The following is a 15439-nucleotide window of genomic DNA, read 5'->3' on the forward strand; positions in this document are numbered from 1 at the left end:
TTTAGAGAAAAATTCCAACCTTATCTGTAGGAAACACTTTGACTTACCTCTATGCAAAAGTTCAGCCAAACATTGGGTTAGTGTATGGAGCACCTTTGGCCATTCTTTCAGGGAAATTCTGACAGCTGCTTTCCTCAACCCACCCTCACACCCCCGGGTGGCTCAGGACAGCCATGTTTCTGCCCTCCCAAAGATGATTGTCTGGGAGTAATCATCTGACACGTACTGGGTGTCTAGGTTTGTGTTCTCCCAAAAGGATAGCCTGAGACAAGGATTTGGGTGCAGGTAGTTCATGTGGGAGGTAATCCTAACAAAATAAGAGAGAGAGACAAGGAAGGAAGGAAAACCAGTAAAGACTGTATTGGGCGGTTACCACTGTGGTAATAGGAGCTCAATGCCACTGGGAACTGTAGGGGAAACCATGTAGAATGCACCTCAGAATTGTCTTTCTGAAGGACAGAAGGCGGGGCTGACTCCTGTCTGCCATGAGTTGGGAGCTGCTGCTGGGGGTGATAACTCTCCACGCCCACTTTGCACAGCCAGTCTGCACATGTGTGCAAGCTGACCGAGCTATGGACGCTTTGCCTTGAAGCAGAAATGGCAAAGCTGGGCTTTCTTTTTTTTTTTTTTTTTAAAGATTTTTTATTTATTTATTTGAGACAGAGAGAATGAGAGAGAGAGAGCACATGAGAGGGGGGAGGGTCAGAGGGAGAAGCAGGCTCCTTGCTGAGCAGGGAGCCCGATGCGGGACTCGATCCAGGGACTCCAGGATCATGACCTGAGCCGAAGGCAGTCGCTTAACCAACTGAGCCACCCAGGCGCCCGCAAAGCTGGGCTTTGAGGTGGGAAGCCATTAGGGATTATACGAACTGTCCGTAGGGGCAGCTGAAGTCATAGATGGACCGAGCAGACGTGGCACAGGGCACCAGGAACATCTGCTATATTTGGCAATATTTGGCCAATCGGTTTCTTTCCCAAGAATTTGGAATCGAGGCCAAGAGAATCAGTGTTCATAAAACCATGGGTCCTGTAATATATAACCTATAGTTTGGCCATCTGCCGTACTTCCATACTGTCATACTGGCTGAGGGACAGGAAAAGAGATTGTTATCTGCAATACTCTGTTTTCTGCAGTGGGACACAATGAGCTTCCTAAAAAGAGGTTGATCTTGTAGCTCACATATATGGGCTTAAGTCATATCATTACTTAATTCTTTTGCCTCCTCCCAAACACTCTGACAAAAATATGGCTAACTGCCATTACTCCTTGATTTCACTTTGTTTTAAGATAGTTATAAGTCATCCCATTAAATTCAGGGTATTTCTCAAGGCTTTGTCAGAATTTCTGATCACAACCTGAAGTCAGGCTGATGACATTGTGGAGGCTCCTGATACGGGTCTACACATAAGGGCCCTCTGCCATGGGGATGTAGCTTTTGACCTAGGCCCTTTAGAAAGAACATGTTGAAGAGCTTGCCATTTGTGAATTCCGAAACTCCATATCTGTGAAATCCAGCATCAGTTCTGTTAGATTTAAACTTATGAAATGGCTAATATTTGACTATTTTTTTTTTTTACTTAAAAATTTTTCATATGGGGTGCCTGGCTGGCTCAGTTGGTGGAGCACGTGACTCTTGATTTTGGGGCTGTGAGTTTGAGCCCCACGTTGGGTGTAGAGATTACTTAAAAAAATAAAATCTTGGGGCGCCTTGGCGGCTCAGTCGTTAAGTGTCTGCCTTCGGCTCAGGTCATGATCCCAGGGTCCTGGGATCAAGCCCCGCATCGGGCTCCCTGCTCCGCGGGGAGCCTGCTTCTCCCTCTCTCACTCCCCCTGCTTGTGTTCCCTCTCTCGCTGTCTCTCTCTCTCTGTCAAATAAATAAATAAAATCTTTTTAAAAAAAATAATAAAATAAAATCTTGAAAAAAAATTTTTTGGATATGATTTAATATAATCTAAGCAACATCCATCATGGGCAAGAATTGTTTTTCTCTGACCTTCTATCGAATCCTGAGCCTGCTGGGTTTTTGAACCCAGACGTGAAGGCAAACAGTTACTGTCTGAGAGTATGGTTTAAGTCCACACACCTTAAAAACAGATGTGCCAAATGTCTATGTAGCTCTGCCCTTCAAACTTCTATTTTCCACTAATCATGTGTAAGAAGAGGACGTTAGATAGGAAACAAGTTACGCTGCCATAACAGGGACTCAAAACCAGTGGCATAAACAAGAAAAGTTTAATTTCTTGTTTGTGTAATAACCCAGGGCTGGTATGAAAGCACCTGTCAAGGACCTGGACACCTCCTATTTTGTGGCTACCCCACCCTAAGCTGTTGCTTTTGTCCATGTGGTCCCAAATGAGTCCTTGCTCCAGGCAGCAGAATGAGGGAGAGGAGAAGGAGGGCACCCCCAGCGATTTAAGGGTATGACCCTGAATTTGCATACATCACTTCTGTGCACTTTGGATGGATCAGCACTTAGTCACATGATCATACTTAGGTCCATCATGCTCATTCCCTAACTGGGAAATGTAGTCCTTAGCTGGATGGCCATGTGCCCAGATCAAATTTCAATTATTACGTCAGTGAAGGAAAACAGATATTTGGGAGAAGACGAGTGTCACAAGGGGAAATAAAGGATATGTTTTATGATATGCGGACCATCTTGAGCTTGAAGTAGTAAAGCAGGGGGTGGGTCACTTATTGTCACATAGCAGCCAAGACTGTTGAAGCTTCTTAGCTCATGTGGTTTGAGGATGAGAAGGACGGGATTGAGCACCACTTGGCCAGTCTCCTGCCGTAGCCCACTCTGTTGGCTGTCTACCCAACAGCCTCTCCCTAGCTCTCTCCTTGAGGACAAAACCATGATTTTAATCACCCTTTTCCAAACAGTTGTGTTTTACATGGGTCCCTTTGCAGCCCCCAGGATGAGTCTTAAATGGCCTAAGTCAGTGTTTTTCTAACTTTTTAACCACCACCACCACTTAATACCCATTTTATAACTACATTTTATAACCCAACACACACTCACGGGGGCCAAAACTGACACTTGACCTTATTATGTTTGATACACTCTGCTATCCTATTCTATTTCATTTTTAAAAAATCTGGTTGCCTATTCATTATGTTGATTTCCATCCCACCATCCCGTTAATGGTTTGCAAACTTTGGTTGGGGGGAGGGAGCCCAGCTGCTCTAAGCCCATTAAGCTGCCTTCATTCCCCTTGGTTAAAGCATGTAATACAATTTGTATCGGAAAGAAAAATTTATCCTTAACTTTAAAAAAGACAAAATGATGATTATTCTCTTTAAAAAATATAATGCTAAAAAATAGAATGCTGGAGTTTTTCTAATAAGCCTACTTGACCTTCATCTATTGCTCTTGGAACAACAACTGTTATATTTGGCTAACAATCCACTACTGATAAAAGCACAGTTTACAGTTTGTAGCATTGACTGTGGAAATTGATAAGGTGTTTTTCATATATAGCCTCGAAGAAACTAACCCCAACGGCATTATTTTTTTGCCCTGTGGAATGTTAATCAGTTTGTAACCAACCTAGTAATTTTGTTCATTTATTGATATACACATTTCTTCCTTGAAAACACCAACTTTTTGTATTCTTTACCAGTTCCCTCATTCATGATTTAAAAAAAAACCTTTATATGCACAAATTATTTTTTTAATTATTTATTTATTTTTTAAGATATTATTTATTTATTTGACAGAGAGAGAGACAGCGAGAAAGGGAACATAAGCAGGGGGAGTGGGAGAGGGAGAAGCAGGCTTCCCGCTGAGCAAGGAGCCTGATGCGGGGCTTGATCCCAGAACCCTGGGATCATGACCTGAGCTGAAGGCAGACGCTTAGCGACTGAGCCACCCAGCTGTCCCTATTTTTAAAAAAGATTTTATTTATTTGACAGATAGAGAGAGAGAGCACAAGCAGGGGGAGCGGCAGAGGGAGAAGCAGACTTCTGAGCGGGGAGTCAGACACAGGGCTGGATTCCAGGACCCAGGATCATGACCTGAACTAAAGGCAGACGTTTAACCAACTGAGCCACCCAAGCGCCCCACACATACTATCTTTTTTCCGGGAGGTCAGAGAGAGAGAGCACAAGCAGGGGAGTGGCAGGCAGAAGGAGAAGCAAACTCCCTGCTGAGCAAGGAGCCTGATGCGAGACTCCATCCCAGGACCCTGGGATCGTGACCTGAGCCAAAGGCAGACGCTCAACCAACTGAGCCACCCAGGCGCCCCTACACTATCTCTTCAGATGAGAAATTATTTCTGCTCTAAACATTACCGGTGACATGCAGCTCTTAGGCAGGCATTTTGTGACCTTGAGTGGAGCCAAGCAGAGAGGACGAGCCAACCTGTTGAAGATGGCAAGGAAGAGAGATGGAAAAGACCCAGGGTCATTGATAAATTAACACCCTGAGCACCACATCTGACCTTTTGTCATATGAGAGGAAGTGTCCTTGTTAGCAAAGTTTTCCTTGTCTTGCACTCCAAAGCTTCCTTTGTGATGTACCTGTTATGGAAGCTCATATTAATAAAAATGAACTTTTGATTCCTTCACTTGGAACTTTTTGCCGGTATATTGTCTACATATGGTGTTGGTTCTGGTGGTAGCAGAAGAGTGATTTCTGAGCTCCCTAACCCCTCCTCACAGCTCTGGTAAGACTCCTGATATACTGACATTATAATCTGTCCATCAATATTCTGTTTACTTATTTTTAATTATAAATAATTTCCAGGGCTTTATAAGTACTTTTATTTTAACATACAATTGTCACATTTTAAATCATCCTCTTCATATTAAACTATAATCATTTGGTTTCAAGAAATTTTTTTTCTCTCTACATTCATCAGTGGCTTTAGAATTGTAGGCTTTCAGTTTTTGGAACCCTGTTTGGAGCAGACTAAATAAAGATAAACACTGCCTCTCCCCGCTCCCGCTCCACGGATGCTCAGATAACCAAAGGCTTAGAGAACCCTAAAAATAAAATCTTTGGGGCTGTTTCTTGGGCATGAGCCAAAATGTTTTAACCGCCACAAGACTTACTTCAGACACCACAGAGACCACAAGAGAGAGTGAAGCTCTGAATCTTCTCTTTTCTCAGGCAAGACTTCTCCTAACTGATGGGTTACAGTCTAGATTCAGCTATTCGTGCGGATCAACAGCCCAGGAGCTTTCCAAGACTTAAAAAGGGTGACGAACAGAGATCAAAGTCACCACTCCCCAATGCAGAGTTTGGATGTAGGCTCCTCGCTTCCTGAATAAAGGAATAAAGGAGGGAAATCCAATAACATTTCTACCTTGACCAAGCTGTGTCAGAAGGTATCAGTTAACAATCTGAGCACTGCGTAAGTCCCTCATTGTAGCCCAGCAAAGCCTTCACAGACCTGATAGGCAGCTTTGTGCTTCAGCTGCGAGTAACTGAGCAGCGGCCTCCTTGGAACAGCAGAAATCAGCTCCCCAAAACTCTGCAGGTGGGGCCAGGGCCACACACCTCTTATTTCAGGGTCAGCAGGTTTATTTATTTATTTATTTATTTATTTATTTATTTATTTTTGAGAGACACAGCGAGAGAGGGAGCACAAGCAGGGGGAGTGGGAGAGGGAGAAGCAGGCTCCCCGCTGAGCAAGGAGCCTGATGCGGGGCTCGATTCCAGGACCCTGGGATCATGACCTGAGCCGAAGGCATTCGTTTAACCAACTGAGCCACCCAGGTGCCCCAGGGGTCAGCAGGTTTAAAGCAGACAAGGTCAAAGTGGGGATGTCAGCAAGGATGTCTCTGGCCCAATTCAACTCAGATATTAGCATAATGGTGTCTGTTCAGTGGTTTTCCACCTCAATCAACTCTTAGAGAACAAGGGCATACAGAAAGGGAAAGGAAAATTGTTTTAACTATCCTGTCCTGCTCTGACTCATGTGTTAGTTTATTTAATCCCGCATGAAAACCTTTTGAGGTAGGTATTACGTGTTCCCATTTTGCAGATGAGAAAACTGAGTTTGAGCTGAGTTATTTGCTTATGGAGATGGGATCTGGAGCCAGATTTTTGTATTGCTTTAAGTCCCATGATATCTCATGATACAACATTGCCTCCCTGAAATCTACTCTATAACCTTCTTAACAACTGAAAAGAGGAATCTTAAGCGGTGGTTTTCTCAGAGTGTTTGTGGGAAATCCCAAATCTCTTCATGATAACTCAATAATCAAACACCTTATCATAGCAAGGTATTTAAATATCTAAGTGAGATAACCAGGATGGGGAAGCTCTTTGGAATGGGTTTCAGATCCCAGGAGATCCATAGAGCAGGAGGGCTCTACCTTCGCTGAGGTCAGCCTCCCTGCCTCGGGTATGTGATATACATACAATCTTTGTGACAATACTGTCACTTGTCTTCTTCAAGTGCCCTAGCTCTTGTGCGAGCTAATGAGACTCCTAGTTCAAATTCATGTGACTTTATGTGTTTCACAGTGATCTCATATATATTTGATTCAACCCACTAAATATTGACCAGCATTATTGGTCGGATCTTAATAATACCCTGGGCATAAAGAAGGTGAGTAACTAACTCATTGTCTCTACCCCCTAGCTGTTCAATGTCTAGTAGTAAAGACACATAAACAACTAATTCAAAGTGAAAAGTGCCCCAATACAGTGGCTTTCAAACTTATTCAGTCTTGACCCACACCAAGAAATATATTTTACACCTCATCCCAATATATAGAAATATAAAATAAATGCTATTTAAGGTTCCCTAAACTGATTTCATGCTCCACTAATTCATGACTCCTAGTTTGAAAACCATGCTCTAATAGATGTGCATAGGCTATAGAACACAGAAAAGGGAGCCAGGAATACTCAGGAGCAGGGTTGGGGAAGGACAGGGAGAATTCTCCAGGCAGACAAGAAGCCAAAGGTATTCCAGCCACAGGAAGGGGATCACAAATGTTACAGACACCTCACAGGTAGGGCAGGGAGGAGACTGAGTACACAAGAGGCTAGGAAGGTGGAAAAAAGACTTTCTATTAAATATGGTAGATTGAGCACACACATTTTACGTTTGTTCCCTTCTCAAACTCCAGTGAAATAACAATAAAGGAATAAAGAGAGCAGAAGAAACAGTACATGGAGATATGATTTTTAAAAACCATCTGGACCGTCCAACTCTTAGTTTTGGCTCAGTTTGTGATCTCAGGGTGGTTAGATCGAGCCCCACATCAGGCTCTGTGCTCAGCATGGAGTCTGCTTAAGACTCTCTCTCCCTCTGCCCCTCTCCACACCTTTCTCTCTCTCTCTAAAAATAAATAGATAAATCTTAAAAAAAAAAAATCGTGGCGGGGGTGCACCTGACTGGCTCAATCAGCAGAGTGTGCGACCCTTGCTCTCAGAGTGGTGAATTCAAGCCACACATTGGGCGTGGAGCCTACTTAAAAAAAAAAAAAAAAAAAAAAAAAGCAAACACCTTGGAAAATGGAAAGGTTACAAAAGAGGGATGATTGGGGAACAAGCCAGTTTGGGCTGCAGGGCCTTAGAAAGGTTTGGGATGGGAAGCAACAGGTAACTGAAGGTAGGATGGAAGGCTGGGGCTGAAAACAGAAGGAGGAGTTGAAGATCTACATAAAGAGCAATTAGATTCCCTGATTCCCTCCTCTGACCTGGGCAGCCAGATGATGGGCCCTCTTACCCCAACAGAAGGCAGGAGGTATACTCCCCTGAGAATAGACCAGAGGGACTCTGGGATTAGGGTCATCAGATGCAGCTGAGGCGGGAGGAGAAACCGCACCCTGGTTATACCTCGCTGCCAGAGCATAGGCCACCAAGTTACATTCCCGAGGCTGGAAATTGCAGCCTTCTTCTGTAGGGGAACCGGCCGACCTAAAAGAAAAGATCCACAGATACTGGCATTTGGGGGTTCCCAACAAAATGGTTGTCCCCGCCAAATCACCCTATAGGGAAGATGCCAAGCACTGAGTCCTGCCTGTGTCTGCAGAGTATTCAGTTGGCCTTTAAGTGCCTCTGCTCAGGGCGCCTGGGTGGCTCAGTTGGTTAAGCGACTGCCTTTGGCTCGGGTCATGATCCTGGAGTCCTGGGATCGAGTTCCGCATCGGGCTCCCTGCTCGGCAGGGAGTCTGCTTCTCCCTCTGACCTTCCCCCCTCTCATGTGCTCTCTCTCTCTCTCTCTCTCAAATAAATGAATAAATAAAATCTTTAAAAAAAAAAATAACTGCCTCTGCTCAAATAGGAAGAAACAAACTAGGATTCGGGGGCTATCTCTTCCATGAAAGACGAAGACCAAAATAGAGAAAAAAATGTGGGGGTGGGAGGCAGTAGGGACAATGCAGGGAACATAAAAAATATAATTAATATAACTATAATAATTAATTATTATATATAATAATATTTTATTATGTGTAATTATATATTATGTATAGTTATAAGACATACTACTAATGATTAATGTAGTAGTATCTTCAGAGAGCAGATTTTCAGAGAGCAGATTATCTTCAGAGAGCAGATTTTTCATCTACCACACAAGAGGAAGAAACTATAAAAAAAGATATTCGGAAAACAAAGAACGTGCTTAGAAATAAAAAAAAATATAGGGGCACCTGGGTGGCTCAGTCAGTTGAGCATCTGCCTTCAGCTCAGGTCATGATCTCAGGGTTCTGGGATCGAGCCCCACATCGGGGTCTCTGCTCAGCAGGAAGTCTGCTTCTCCCCCACCCCTCTCTCTCTCATAAATAAATTAAAAAAAAGAAATAAAAAATATAATCACAGAATAAAAAATTCAGAAGGATGGTTGTAATGTAAGATCAAGAAGATATTTTAGAAAGTAGAACAAAAAAGAAAAAGAAATGGACAACTAGGAAAGCAAAGATAAGAAAATCTCAGTCTTAAAGAAGGAGTAAGAGTTGGTCAGGGGGAAAGTAGGGAACCATATTCCTGACTGAGAGACACAAATGCAAAGGAATGACTAATGAGAATGAGGGATTACAAATACTTGTGCTGTGGTTGGAATATCAAATTAGAAGGGGGAAACGGGCAGAGACATGAGACTGAATAGCCAGGTAGCTTTTGTATTCTTTTGAAATGTGTGCTTATAAACATTTATAGACAGAGGTAAAACTAACCTTCAAACTCACACCTTGATTCCAAGTTTAGTGTTCTTTCCATACAGTCAAGGGCAGTATCATTTAGACCAACAGTTCTCAATGGGGGGCAATTTTGCAGCCAGGGACTGTCTGTGAGGGTGGACGGGAGCCGGGGGAGGGTGCTATTGGCATTTAACGGAGAGGTTAAGGATGCTGTTATCCATTCTAGTTAAACAGGGCAGTCCCTATCACCACCGACAAAGAATTATCTGGCTCAGAAGATCAATAGTACATTTAGCCAATAGCTGAGAAACCCTGATTTAGATGAAATGTAAAATTGGAACTATTCTGAGTGAGTTCAAATCACAGCGTCAATAATTATTCACTGTCAGAGGTTAATAGATCAGGGCAAAATGACTTCACTGATATTTCAGTATTTCTTTCTTTCTTTTTAAAGACTTTATTTATTTGACAGAGAGAGCACAAGCAGAGGGGAGGGGCCGAGGGAGAGGGAGAAGCGGACTCCCTGCTGAGCAAGGAGCCTGATGCGGGGCTCCATCCCAGGACCCTGGGATCATGACCCGAGCTGAAAGCAGACGCTCAACCGACTGAGCCACCCAGGCACCCCTTCAGTATTTATTTTACATAAAACATTTATTTTTACAGCAAAATGCTCAACATTTTAAAAAGTAGTTTCTGAATACCTTTGAAAGACATACACACAGGGTGCCTGGGTGGCTCAGTCGTTAAGCGTCTGCCTTCGGCTTGGGTCATGGTCCCAGGATCCTGGGATCGAGCCCTGCATCAGGCTCCCTGCTCAGCTCCCTGCTTCTCCCTCTGCTCTTCCCCCCAGCCCCCGCTGACGCTCTCTCTCTCTCTCAAATAAATAAATAATCTTAAAAAAAAGAAAGACCTATACATACACACATAACTAAATATAAAAATGTAAGTTTAAAAAGTATGCATATTAAATATATATTATTATTTTAATATAAATTATTAGAATATAAAACTAATAAATTTTAAAGTAAACACTAAACAGCAGTCCAAATTAAAATGTAATCATAAATCATTGAAAATAAAATTATTTGTTCTTTTTTAAAAATAGTGATCTCTTAAAGAAAATATAGCAAGGTGTCACTGGTAAGTTTTAAGTGTATTTTGTGTGCAAATTTTCAAGCTGCTGGAAAAGCACTTTCTGGTATGACACTACTCAAGAGAACGTGAGGAGATGAAGTTATAAATCTAACTTCAAATACAATTCTCTGACTCTTCCTTATTCAAATAATTTCATCTCTTGTTTGATAACTTTTTTAAAGTGCAGTTGACACACAATGTTACATTACTTGCAGGTAGACAACATAGTGATTCTACAGGTCTATACGTTATGCTCTGCTCACCACAAGTATAACAAGGAGATATTTTTGAGCCAATATTTCTGTTTCTTGAGGTAGATGAGATGTTTTTCTTTTGATTTCTGGCAAGCTCTAGTTTTTGTTTCAAATGTGATTTGTATCCATCTTCTTTAATTTCATTGAATACAGACTGAGATTCTGATGCAGAGAATCGATATTAATTTTAATATTTTCCTGTTCCTAATTCTACTTGTTTAAAGTGTCTCTGAACTAGTAAAATTATTCTTGTAAGAGAAGCTTGTTTTATCCATTGACATTGTCTCTCCTCCTGAAGTCTGTGGAGTGCAACAATGCTTTCTAAACAAATAAAACTTTGTGTGTTTTTGGGGCGCCTGGGAGGCTCAGCCAGTTAAGCGTCTGCCTTCGGCTCAAGTCATGATCTCAGGGTCCTGGGATGGAGCCCTGCATCGGGCTCCCTGCTCGGCGGGGAGTCTGCTTCTCCCTCAGCCTCTGCCTCTGCTTCTCCTCCTGCTTGTGCTCTCTCTCTCTCTCCCTCAGATAAATAAAATCTTAAAAAAAATAAACTTAAAAAAATACCCACTAAAAAATAAATAAAAATAAATAAAATAAAACTTTGTGTTCAAATTTTTCATTCAGCTGTACCTCATTTATAAATGATTCAGAATTCAGATTTCTTTTTCTAATGTTGAAAGAATGATTTTACCTCAACTAAAATTCTATGTTGGTACTTTAAAATATGAGGATGTATGGGAAAACAAGAATACTGAAAAATAGTGCTGTGACCACAACTAGCTATGTAACCTTGGGCAAGCCCAGTACCTACCTCACTCAGCCTTAATTTCACCATCTGTAAAGCGGGGGCGGGGGGGGTGCGCAGAGTCCTACATCAAAATGTGGCAATGAAGATCACATAAAAGGATACAGGTAAAGCACTTAGATCTATGACTGACATCTATACTATATAATTTAGCAAATGTATATAATCAGTTATTACTAAATTGTCCATTTCTCATGCATTAATACATGGTCTTTATTTATTTATTTATTTTTAGTGTGTAGATTGTCAGTCCAAAGCTCTTAATATAATTTCCAGATAAGCTTGTTGTGGTGGTTTTAAAATACATCCACAAATTCTTTGCTACTTCTCCGTTCACAAGTGGGAGCTGGACTCAGTGACTTGCTTCTAACAAATTGAAGATGGCGGAGGTGACAGAGTGGGACTTTTGACACTAGGTCATACAAAAAAGCATTGTGGCTTCCTTCTTGCTATCTCTTGGATCACTTGCTCTAGGGAAGGTAGCTGTCTTGTGATGACACTCAAAGGGCCATAGGAAGAGGTTAGTGTGATGAGAAACTGAGTAATTGAGGTTTCTAGCCAACAGCCATGTAAGGGAAGCAGGTCCCCTAACCCCAGTGAAGCCTTCAGATGACTGCAGCCAGCACTAGCTCACATCTTCGTTGCAACCTTGTGGGAGACTTTGAACCAGAACCACCCAGATACTCCCAGATCCTGATCCTCAGAAATAGTGTGAGATCACGTTGTTTTAGGCTGCTAAGTTTTGGAGCACTTTGTTATGCAGAAATAGAAAATCAATACACTTGGTGTTGATACTTTTTATTGATCTATGAGATACATACAGAAATGTAAGTAGGTGATTGAATTTTCACCAGTGCAACACTCCCATGATCAGGAAATAAGATAGTACCACCCTCAAGAAGGCCCCTCCAATTGCTGCTCCCCCACCCTCAGGGGTAGCCACTATCTTGACTTCTTTTTTTTTTTTTAAGATTTTATTTATTTATTTGACAGAGAGAGAGAGAGCACAAGCAGGGCGAGCAGCAGGCAGAAGGAGAAACAGACTCCCCTCTGAGCAGGGATCCCTATGTGGGGCTCGATCCCAGGACCCTGGGATCATGACCTGAGCCGAAGGCAGACGCTTAACCCACTGAGCCACCCAGGCGCCCCGCCACTATCTTGACTTCTAACAATATAAATAGAATCATACATCATATATTTTTTTTCAAGACATTTATTTATTTGAGAGAGAGAGAGAGAGCACGAGTGGGAGGGGCAGAGGGAGAGGGAGAGAGAATCTCAAGCAGACTCCTCACTGAGTGTGGACCCCAGCACGGGGCTTGATCCCACAACCCTGAGATCAGGACCTGAGTCAAAACCAAGGGTCAGACATTCAACCAACTGTGCCACCCAGGGGCCCCATATATCATATACTTTTTGTGTCTAGTTTCTTTTACTCAATATTTTATTTATGAGATCCATACATATTTTTGTGCCTAGTTATAGTTTGTTCATTCTATCTAGTTGTCTGAATATACATTTATCCACTGAATAACAAACTTCTATGTGTTATATTTATCATATGTATTTCTTCTGACATTGTGCCACATTTGCTTTATCATTCCCTCTCTCTCTCTTCACACACACACACACCATACATTCACATACTCATTTATTTACATTTCTAAATCATTTGATATAATTTGCAGAGAAAATAACCCTTCACCTCTAAAATCTTTAGAATGTCTAACCTAAAAATAAGGATATTCTCTTATATAAACAAAGTGAATTTCAAGAAGTTTCATCTTGACGCAATCTTTTATCTAATGTACAATCCATATTCAAATTTTACCAGTTGTCCCAATAGTGTTTATAGTAACTTTATAGTAACTTTTTTCTCCCACCTAGGATTCCAATCAAGATCATCCCTTGCATTTGTTGTCATTTCTCTTTGGTCTCCTTTTTAATCTTGAATAGTTCCTCTGTTTTTCATTATCTTTTATGAAATGGACATTTTTGAAGGGGAATCAACTCACTTTTCATACTTAAAAAGAAAAAAAACAAACCCTGAGATTTCTTATTAACTTTATCCCATTTCTGCAGAGTCACATTTTTTTCAAGCAAGCATTAATACATATAATTGGATTTTTGATCAAACTATTTAGTTGAGTCTAAATAGTTTGGTCAAAATTGTTTTTGAAATAACATGATACCTTGATACAATCACAGAAGATTAAGCGGGTTGGGCAATCTTACTTTAAAGTCAGAAAATCCTTTAGCTCCAAATCTAGATCATTTCCATTGCCTTTGGCCTAGTCCAGGAACAAAGAGCTCACAAGTCTATGTGCAGGTTCCTTTAACTTAGCTATCATCCACTCTAGAACAGTAACAGACAGAGGTAAGATACCTACTGGCAATAGGTATGTACCAATTACCACAATCGAGTTACTTTGGCTGCTTCCAAAGTTCAAACACTGGTTTAGTTTAGTTTAACAGACGTTTATTGAGTATCTACTATGTGCCAGGCCCTGTGCTAGGCTCTGGGAATATTCAGGTGACTAAAATATAGTCCCTGCCTTCAAGACTAAGCATTATAGTGGAAGTTATACATATACACGTATACCTATATATCCCCTATACCACACTTGTATAGAGAACATGAAGATTCTATGGGATGCATGGAAAAATAGAATTACACTGAGGGAACACTAGGAGAGCAGGTCTGATATGGGGGGCAGGTGACCTGAGACATCAGGGGAGTCTTTGTAGATGGAGTGTGGCCTAAAGTACATGTTAAGAGATGAGTGAACCGTTTGCCAAACAGAGGGATACGGTGTGTGTCTGTGTGTAGAGCAGGGGTGGGGGAGGGCAGTGCAGCCGAGCAGAGCTATTTGGGGTTTGATGCTGTAGTGTAAAAAGCAAGGGCTCGATCCCAGGACTCTGGGATCATGACCTGAGCTGAAGGCAGACGCTTAACTGGCTGAGCCACCCAGGTGTTCTGAAATAAATTCCCTTCTTGTTTTACCACCACCACCACCACCAAAAAAAAAAAAAAAGGCAAGACAGGGAAGGGGCAAATCTCAGAGGTTTTTTAACCATATCAGGGAGCTTGAATGAAAGTTTGTAGAAGGAGAGCCTTTGATCAATATTAAATAGCAGAAAGGTCATCAAATTTGTATTTTAAAATAATCTAGCCACATTTGGGGGCATGAATTTCTGTGGGGGACAAGAGTGTGGACAGGGAAACTGTCATAGCGCATCAGGTAAGCGATGAGGAGGGTGTGAATCAGGGCTGTGGTACAAGTGACAGAATCAAGAAATAATTAGGACATTCAATTAGCGGCAACTGGTAATTGGGTGTGGGATGAGGGAGAGAAGTAGGCCTTCATGGTCAGTGGTGCCAGCAAGCAAGATGGAAAATAAAGAAGAAGCCTATCTGTTTAGGGTGGGAGGCGGCAGAGTGGAAAGAGTTTTCTGTATGCTGAGCAGAAAGTACCCATGGGATGTTCAAGGGGAGATGCCTAGTTGGAAGTTTCAGGCAAGGAATTGAGCTAAGATGTAGAAGTCATCAGCATGGGAGTGGACACCTGAAATTGCCGAGGCAGCGAGAAGCAAAATGAGCCAGTGACACTCAGTGACGACCAACATTTAAGGGAGCAGGTCGAGGAAGTCCAAGGAAACTTAAGTCAGCCATTGAAAGCAAAGCCATTTAGTGATATATTGTCCTTCCACGATGAAATTAACAGTTCTTGACCTGTTAATCCTTGATCATTGTACTTTTAAAGATCATTTACGTGTACTCTGTTTTGCAATATCCCTTGACCAGAAAAACAAATTCTGCCCAGCACTACTACTAATCAGATTCTTCTCGAAGACTTCATTTCTACCCTCTGAAGTCCTACAGATCACCCTTCAAAGTCTGAAGACAGCTAATGTGACTCAACGCAGCTCCCCCTTCTTGGAACCTTCTCTGTTCCCTCCACAGTTCCCCATATGACCATGTTCAGCCTTCATCTCTGGTGATCCTTTCCTGGGCGCACTGTAATTTGTCAACTTGTCCATGAGCAAAGCAAGCCATCCCCTGGCAGTATTCTAACTTGTGCAGGGCACACTACATACAGGTTATTATCTCCCTTGCTTCGGAAACGGTATTTCCAGTAATGCAG

The sequence above is a fragment of the Phoca vitulina genome, unplaced genomic scaffold (genome assembly GCF_004348235.1).
Source record: "Phoca vitulina isolate PV1807 unplaced genomic scaffold, GSC_HSeal_1.0 scaffold1, whole genome shotgun sequence".
NCBI classification, from domain to species: domain Eukaryota; kingdom Metazoa; phylum Chordata; class Mammalia; order Carnivora; family Phocidae; genus Phoca; species Phoca vitulina.